Below are 9,676 nucleotides of genomic sequence, written 5' to 3' on the forward strand. Positions count from 1 at the left end.
ATGAAACAGAAACACAAAACATAGTGGAAGGTCACTCCAGCAGACTGGAACAAACAGAAGACAGAATCTCAGAACTTGAAGATAAAATGGAAATTAAAGGAAAAACTGAAGAGCTGTTAGTCAAACAACTCAAGTCCTGCTAAAGGAATATGCAAGAACTCCCAGACTCCATCAAAAGACCAAACCTGAGAATCATGGGCATTGAAGAAGGTGAAGAAGTCCAGAAAAAGGGGTTTGTAATATATTCAATAAAATAATAACAGAAAATTTCCCAAATCTAGAGGAAGTTAGGCCCATTCAGGTACAGGAAGCCTCCAGGACACCAAACAGACTTGACAAAAACAGAGCTTCCTCATGACATGTTATCATTAAAACACCAAGCACAGAGAATAGAGAAAGAATATTGAAGGCTGTAAGAGAGAGAAAAAAATAACATACAAAGGTAAACCCATCCAAATCACAGCAGATTTCTCAATGGAAACCTTAAAAACAAGAAGGGCATGGAGTGAGGTATTCTGGGCACTGAATGAAAATAACTTCAATCCTAGGATACTCTACTCAACAAAACTATCATGCAAAAGAGATGGAGCAATAAAAGGCTTCCACGATAAGCAGAAACTAAAACTATATATGACCACCAAGCAAAGACTGCAAAGGATTCTCCAGGGAATTCTGCACACAGAAAGTGAAAGCAAAGAAAACCATGAGGGGACAGATAGTACCAAACCACAGGAGAAGAAAAGACAAGGAATCAGAGGATAACATGATTCAGGTCCACACAATCAAACCCTTAAAGCAATATTAACACTAATGTTCAATATTAACACTTAAGGTTAATGGACTTAACTTCCCCATCAAAAGACACCGGTTGGCAAACTGGATTAAAAAGGAAGATCCAACAATCTGTTGTTTAGAGGAGACCCATCTCATTGACAGAAATAAGCACTGGATTAAGGTGAAAGGCTGGAAGAAGATTTACCAAGCCAATGGCCCCCGAAAACAGGCAGGAGTAGCAATACTTATATCAGACAAACTGGACATCAAACTTACATTGATCAAATGAGATAAAGAAGGACACTCCAACTAATAAAAGCAGAAATACACCAAAAGGAAATAACAGTTATCAACTTACTTGCACCCAAAGTCAGTGCACACAATTTCATCAAACATACTCTGAATGACTGAAAAGCCATATAGAGTCCAACACAGTGGTAGTGGGAGACTTTAACACACCCCTATCACCAACAGATAGGTCATAAAAACAAAAAATCAATAAAGAAATTCTAAAACTAAATCACATCATAGATCAAATGGACCTAGCTGATGTCTACAGAATATTTCATCCAACTTCTGCACAATATACATTCTTCTCAGCAGCCCATGGAACCTTCTCCAAAATTGATTATATATTAGGGCACAAAGCAAGCCTCAGCAAATATAAGAAAATAGAAATAATCCCATGCATTCTATCTAATCACAATGCATTAAAACTAGAACTCAACAACAAAAAGAGTGGTAAAAAACATGCAAACATTTGGAAGCTAAACAACACATTGCTCAATGATCAGTGGGCCACTGATGAAATAAAAGAGGAAATTAAAAGGTTCCTGGAAGTTAATGAAAATGAAAACACACCCCACCAGAACCTATGGGACACAGCAAAGGCAGTCCTAAGAGGAAAGTTTATAGCCATCAGTGCATATATTAAAAGGACGAAAAGATCTCAACTCAATGACCTAATGCTACATCTCAAACTCCTAGAAAAACAAGAACAAGCAAATCCCAAAACAAGCAGAAGGAGAGAAATAATAAAAATTAGGGCCTAAATTAATAAAATAGAAGCAAAAAAAAAACATACGAAGAATCAACAAAACAAAAAGTTGGTTCTTTAAAAAACTAAACAAGATTGACAGACCCCTGGCAAATCTGACTAAAATGGAGAGAAAATACCCAAACCAGTAAAATCAAAAGTGCAAAAGAAGAGATAACAACAAACACCATGGAAATCCAGGAAATCATCAGAGACTACTTTGAGAATCTATATTTCAATAAATTTGAAAATCTTGAATAAATAAACAAATTTCTTCCAAAAATTTTGTATGACCATACAAAATTGAACCAAAAGGATATTAGCCATCTGAATAGATCTATAACATGAAAAGAAATTGAAGCAGCAAGAAAGTGTCTCCCAAAAAAGAAAATTCCAGGACCTGATGGATTCTCTGCTGAATTCTATCAGACCTTTAAAGAACAACTAAAACCAACTCTCCTTAAACTTTTCCATGAAACAGAAATGGAAGGAACACTGCCTAACTCATTCTATGAAGCCAATATTACACTCATCCCAAAACCAGACAAAGACACCTCCAAAAAGGAGAACTATAGGCCAGTCTCCTTAATGAACATGGATGCAAAAATGCTCAATAAAATTCGGCAAACCAAATCCAACAACATATCAGAAAGATCACTCACCATGACCAAGTCGGCTTTATCCCAGGGATGCAGGGGTGGTTCAACATATGCAAATCTATAAATGTAATGTAGCACATTAATAGAAGCAAAGACAAAAACCACTTGATCTTCTCAATACATGAAGAAAAAGTCTTTGATAAGATCCAACACCATTTCATGATAAAAGTTCTAAGAAAACTAGGAATAGAGGGAATGTACCTCAACATTGTGAAGGCTCTATATGACAAACCTATAGCCAACATCATACTTAGTGTAGAAAAACTGAAACCATTTCCTCTAAAATCAGGAATGAGACAAGGGTGACCACTATCTCCACTCCTATTCAACATAGTACTGGAATTCCTAGCCAGAGCAATTAGGCAAGAAGAAGGAATAAAAGGAATACAAATAGGTAAAGAAACTGTCAAAATATCCCTATTTGCAGACGACATGATCCTATACCTTAAAGACCCAAAAAGCTCTACTCATGATGAAGCTTCTAGACATCATCAATAGCTATAGCAAGGTAGCAGGATATAAAATCAACATAGAAAAATCATTAGCATTTCTATACACTAACAATGAGCAAACTGAAAAAGAATGTATGAAAACAATTCCCTTTAAAATAGCCTCAAAAAAAATCAAATACCTAAGTGTAAACCTAACAAAAGATGTGAAAGACCTCTACAAGGAAAACTATACACTTCTGAAGAAAGAGATTGAGGAAGACTATAGAAAGTGGAGAGATCTCCCTTGCTCATGGATTGGTAGAATCAACATAGTAAAAATGTCTATACTCCTGACAGTTATCTACATGTTTAATGCAATTCCCATAAAAATTCCAATGACATTCATTAGAGAGATTGAAATATCTACCATGAAATTTATATGGAAACATAAGAGGCCACGAATAGCCAAGGCAATACTCAGTCAAAAGAACAATGCTGGAGGTATCATGATACCTGACTTCAAACTATATTACAAAGCAATAACAATAAAAACAGCATGGTACTGGCACAAAAACAGACAAGGTTAATAGGTGACATTGGAGTTTTAAAAAACTTTCATGCTATGAACAATTATCACACAGTGAAAACTCACAAGGCATATGTTGAAAATGTGACTGAGAAGCAACCCAGTAGTCAATGACATATAAAGACATCAGCACAGACTAACATGTGTTAAATAGTGTAGAAATGTATAAATACTACAATAATATGGTCTGTATTCAAATGGGACCCTGCCACTAGGAGATGGTGTGATTGGAACAAATGATCTATCTTCCCATTGACTCAGTTTTTACCTTTGTTAAATGAGCATTGTAACACTGTCTATCCAATGTAACAAGTTTATTTAAATACAGCCTTTAAAAGAGAGCCTGACACATAGAAATGGAACATAGGTGATTTTAAATTAATGAGCATGTGGATCTTAGAGAATGTCTTGAGATAAACAAAAACTCAGAAGAAAGGATGTCTACAATAATTTTAGGCTATAGAGGTTCAGATGTGTTTGCTTTCTTCCTGATGATGTATTTACCTCGTTAGAGCAATCCCACTCACTCTTGGTACCACTCTGTTGGTACTGATGTCTAGGGTCTCCTCCCTGAGCACATTGTAGACCCTCACCAAATATGGAACACACACATATGAAATGTCTCATGTTCAGGTTCATAGGAAAAGAAAAGACTCGGTACTCGTCTTTCTCCCACCCTCACTGAAGTGTCAGGCCGTCTCCTGGTGCCTTTTACCATAAACTTCACCATCCTTAACCTGGGGTGTGAAGAGAACATGCATCGCACTGGATCCTCTAAGTTCAGTGCCAAAGAAAGAATCCTGCAGAGCCTAGTGAGAATACTATCCATGCACACAACCCCCTACATGGATGTAAGCCATGCTGACCAACCCTATGCCACACCCAATTTGAGCACATGATAAAAGCGAGAGCACACAAGGGAGGGGTGAGGATAGGTAAGACACCTAAAAAACTAGCTAGCATTTGTTGCCCTTAACGCAGAGAAACTAAAGCAGATACCTTAAAAGCAACTGAGGCCAATAGGAAAAGGGGATCAGGAACTAGAGAAAAGGTTAGATCAAAAAGAATTAACCTAGAAGGTAACAAACATGCACAGGAATCAATGTGAGTTGATGCCCTGTATAGCTATCCTTATCTCAACCAGCAAAAACCCTTGTTCCTTCCTATTATTGCTTATACTCTCTCTACAACAAAATTAGAAATAAGGGCTTAATAGTTTCTGCTGGGTATTGAGGGGGTAGGGGGAGAGGGAGGGGGCAGAGTGGGTGGGAAGGGAGGGGGTGGGGGCAGGGGGGAGAAATGACCCAAGACTTGTATGCACATATGAATAATAAAATTTAAAAAAAAAAGAAGACCTGACCCATATCACCCTACTAATGCAAGGCCTAGCCCATCCTCACCCTTTTGGACCTGCCCCCACTCCCTTAACTCTCCTACTTGATTTCTTCCCTTCCTCTGCAGTTCATGCCCTTGTTCAAAAAGACCAGTGTTGGCACTCTGTACTCTGGCTGAAGACTGTCCCTACTCAGGCAAGTCCTATGAATAGCAGGCCAGGATTGCCTAAAGAATTCCTAGGCTGAGAAGTTTAGGCAACTTCAATTATGGACACCTCAGTGACTTCTACTTGAGTGGAATTCAGGAGGCAATGGATCCAGCACCAATGTGTCCCTTAATCCTACCATCTCCTCCCTTCATATGGCTTCAGATCCTTCACACCTTTAGCAGGATTGTTTACTCATCCTTTCTAAATTTCCTCCTTTCATTCCTAACTTTGGACAAAATGGGCATTCCCTACAGATTTTATATTCTGTCTCTAGGATTTCTCATAGGAAAAACTTGGCTTTCCCACTTGTTTTAACTCCCATTTCCCATTCTTCTTCTGTCTCAAGTGTGACCCTTCTTGTTTCCATGCCATGAAAACCTGCCATGAGTCTTGCATTTAATACAAATTGTTAAACCCTTACTGCTCACTGTCCCAAGTTAGTAAGAAACCAGTGCACTCAGACAATGTAAGATAGGTTTCTTCCCCTATCTATCAGCCTTCTTATTTCCAGTGGCTCAGGGATCATGGAATTCCTCTGTGAAGAATTAATTTATTGTCATTCCTCTAACCTGCCCTCCCCAGTCCTGAGAAAGATGGAGCAGCCATATGAGTGGATGCTGTCTTCACCTACTGCTGTGACCTCACAGGCCATGGGCTGGACAAAGTGCAGCTGTTCAGGGAGCTGAGCCAGCTGACCTATGGTGTCAACTGGCTGGGCCCCTACGCCCTGGACAGTGGCAGTGTCTATGCCAATGGTGAGCAGAGGCCATGTGTGCTTTGGTGTGTCACAGAGACCACATTCTCCCCACCCAGGCCTCCCTTACTCTTATCCCATTCCCTCTTCTTCCTCTGTTTCTTAATCACTGTAGGTTACACCCATAAGATCCTGTCCATTACCCCCACAAGTGAGTATTCTGAGGCTTCATAAGTTTCCCTCACCCCTGTTATTTCCCAACATTGAAATGAAAGAAGTCAAAAGCCCATTACACACCCACAACCTAAGTTCAGCCTAAGAAGAACAGGATTTACACACTAAAAATTTCAAGTCATAGGCATTCCCTTCTAGTATTCCCTTCTAGTGAATAATGCAAACATTGTTTTTTCTTTTTTTCCCCAGCTTCTACAGTGGCCCCCGCCCCATTCCTCCTGTGATACTGACATCACAGTACTCACTCCATCCAAAGCATTGACAGTCATGTAAGTAAAGCACTAACAAGCATCTGGCTCAGCCATGTGCCAGTAGCTCATATCTGAAATCCTAGCTTCTTGGGAGGCTGAAATTGGGAGGATGGTGGTTTAAGGCCAGCCTAGGCAAATAATTCATAAGACCCTGCTGCAGGAAATGGCAAGGTAAACAAAGTCACCTAGACCACTTTGCATGAAGCAGGGATTTCATTATGCTAGCAGACTCAGGGGACATCTTTTCTCAAAGCCCTGAGCTCCGATCAGTGTCAGGAGATGGGTTATATACTCTCCAGGAGGGTTATGCAACCATGGGTTTTTGCAATATATGGGTCAGTTACAGGAAAACAAGTTGTTTACAGAATTTGGTTCCCACCCCCCATAGAATGTGGGTACAGTTACAGGAAACATTGTAGGACTAGCTAGAGGCATGCAATATTGCAGAGCTAACAGAAAGCTGCTTGCAGACTCAGAGTGGAGAAACCATGGTAAATTTTAAAAATACAGTAAATCCCAGAAAAATGGCCAAGCTGGCTCCAGCATTCACCCCTTTGATGATTTGACATTTTATTTGTCAAAATGCATCATCTTTTTCATCCTCAGGGATGGGATTTACTCTTTGGAAACCTTGTAATCAATATAATTGTGTGGCCACTTTTCATTCTACTATGGCTTTTATCAGGGTTGATATGGACCACATGACTAGTAGCAGCAAACGTAAGAATATAAGGCAATCTAACACCATAATTAATAGAGCCACAAACATTGTTTTAAATCCTCCTATTGCAGAGAACAATCCTCCAAGGAAATCATCAGGATTTTACCCTTTCCAAGTCTGTAGTCAAACATGAGCAATCTTTTTTATTTTATCTGTGATCTCTTCTATTACCTTTTTCATGTCATCAATCTGAAGACAACAGTTGTTTAAATTGAATTTGCCACAAACTCCTCCTTCTGAGTTTAAGAGATAGTCTAGAGCCAAGTGTTTTCACAAATTGCATTGTGCATTTTGGTGCTTTGCTTAGCTAGTATATTGAGGGCTTTTGCAGTTTTATTGGTTATGATTTTACTACTGCCTGGAGCTGTGTGATATGGTTGAGCATATATATTACAGTCTGGTAGCTCCAAGAGCCATACCCAGCCCAGGTGGCTTGCCCATAATACTGAATTAATGCACTCTGGGGGCCATTCATTATCTTTCCAGTTTCCAATCTGTGTACTCCTTTTATAGCCCTCCAGCACCCTTTTTCCTCACATCCTGGAATTCCCAGCTGTTCACCTTGAGGTAATGGGAGTTGGAGAAAGGAGGGATGTATTGTCCCTAGCACACAGGCCCTGGCCCAGAACCAGGGCAGCCTGTTATAGGTGGTCCTTCCACATATCCAGTATAATCCTCCCTGGGCCCACCATATATGTCTGTGTCAATTTTGTTCCATGTCTGGTGGTGGAAACTGGACAAAGGGTGAGGGTTTGGCTCAGAATGGTTTGAAGACCCCCACCACTGGGTTTCTTGGGCACTAGCATTATAAAATCTCCAACCCAAGCATGTCAGGCTCCCAACAGGGTTGATGAACTTCCCTCCCCACAGGGTAAGACAGTTTTTACCAATAATGGAAGCTTTTAGGTTTCTGCCTTGAGGTGAGAATGTCATGTCTCATTGGGAGGTTTGGGAGGACCTAATTCTTTGGCCTCCCAAAGCCATTGATCTCCCATATTTGCTCCCCTGCACATATAGCAAGAAGAAACATTAAAAGACTGAGCTAAAATCTCTGCTAAAGTCAGGAATAGTCCTGGATTCCAAGATGGCGGCTAGAGGGAGGAAGCAGAAAGTGTGCCTCCTAAAGTGAAATCTTGGAGAGATGCTGGAGACACACCTTGCAGGCAAGGCCACTGAGAAGAGGCAAAACTTTGACCCCCTCCACACCTCCAGCCTGCACAGAGCATCTCCACTTCACATTGAACAGAGAAATCAGGAGGGCCCCTGGGCCGCTGCCAGATGCCAGTGCCCAGATGGCTTGGGAAGATGTGAACAAAGTGAGCTAAGTGGTATGCGGTACTGCCACAGACAACCCTGGGCCAGATCAGCATAGCCCCCTGGACAGACCAACCCCCCCACCCAGGAAAAAAAGAGAAACTGAGTAATAAGCAGTAAAAACAACAAAGACACGTTGCAAAGAGGGTGAGGCACCCTGAGTGCTGAAGAGGGGAGGGGAATCCCTCCCAAAACTGTAAATAAACAAGCCAGGCCTAGCCGGAGATGGCAGGAGCAGCGGCACGAGCCCAGCAACCAGGAGCAGGAAAGCTTGTGAGAGTGGTGGAGGGAGGAAAACTCCACAGGAGAGGGGGAAAGACCCACTTCCCATGTGAGCTGTAAACAAACACGCTGGCTGGCAGGAGCAGCAGAACATGCCCAGTAATCAGGAGCGAGAAAGCTTGTAAAAGTGGCAGTGGGAGGAAAACTCCACAGGAGAGGGGGGAAGACCCACTTCCCACATGAACTGTAAATAAACATGCAGGCCTGAGAAAATGGGTGCAGTGTCACCTCCCCCAGTGTGCTTGGAAAGGGGAAAGCTTGTAGCAGTGGCTCGCGCACAGGAGAACTCTGAGTAAGAAAAGCCAGGTGAGTGGTAAGCTCACCCCAGAGACCTGCATAAATAAAACCTCCAGCAACAGCAGGCTGACAGCAGTGGGCAGGCAAGCCACAGCCACAGATAGCCATTCACAGAACTGTCTCCAGACTCTTTTTTCTCTCTCCCTACCTTTGAAGAGAAAACAACCAAACTACACATGCATGCTGAAAAACTTACTGAAACTGCATTGCATTTGAACTTGGGACACTTTGTTTTTTTTTTGCCTTGTGCAGTTTTGTTCTATTTTATTTTTCCCCTTTGATGAGACAACTACAGAACAACTGAGGCACCATCTCCAGGATTAGAGGCTGAGGGACGAACACCAAAATTATTAAGACTGAAAGTTTATTGCATTTGAATTTGGAGATTTTTAAAAATTTTTATATATTTTTTATTTACTTATTTTTTATTTTTATTCTTCTTTTTATTTTTTATTTTCAATCCTCTCTCTGTCACTCTAATACCTTTTCAGCTTATGGTTGACTAGTACATTGTCTCTCCCTCTTTTTATCTTTGAAACTTTTTTTGTTTGTTTCTTTGTTCTGTTTTTTTTTCTACTTCTTTATTGGTTTTTCCCTTTTCCTTTAACTTCTTTGCTTTCCATCTTCTCCCACCCTTCTATTCTAAATATCACTAGTGCTATTATTACAAGCCAGAAAATGCCTAAACGCACACAGTACAGGGACAATAACAACAACAAGGGCAATGACAGGAAGACAGAAAAAACAGGGAAACCAGTTTCCCCACAGTAAAAAATTAGTACAGGAACCAGAGGGAAATGAAGAAAACAGATACTCAGATCCAGACTCCAACAAAATGAAGATAAGCTATGCCA

Source organism: Castor canadensis, chromosome 14 (genome assembly GCF_047511655.1).
Source record: "Castor canadensis chromosome 14, mCasCan1.hap1v2, whole genome shotgun sequence".
Lineage (NCBI taxonomy): Eukaryota > Metazoa > Chordata > Mammalia > Rodentia > Castoridae > Castor > Castor canadensis.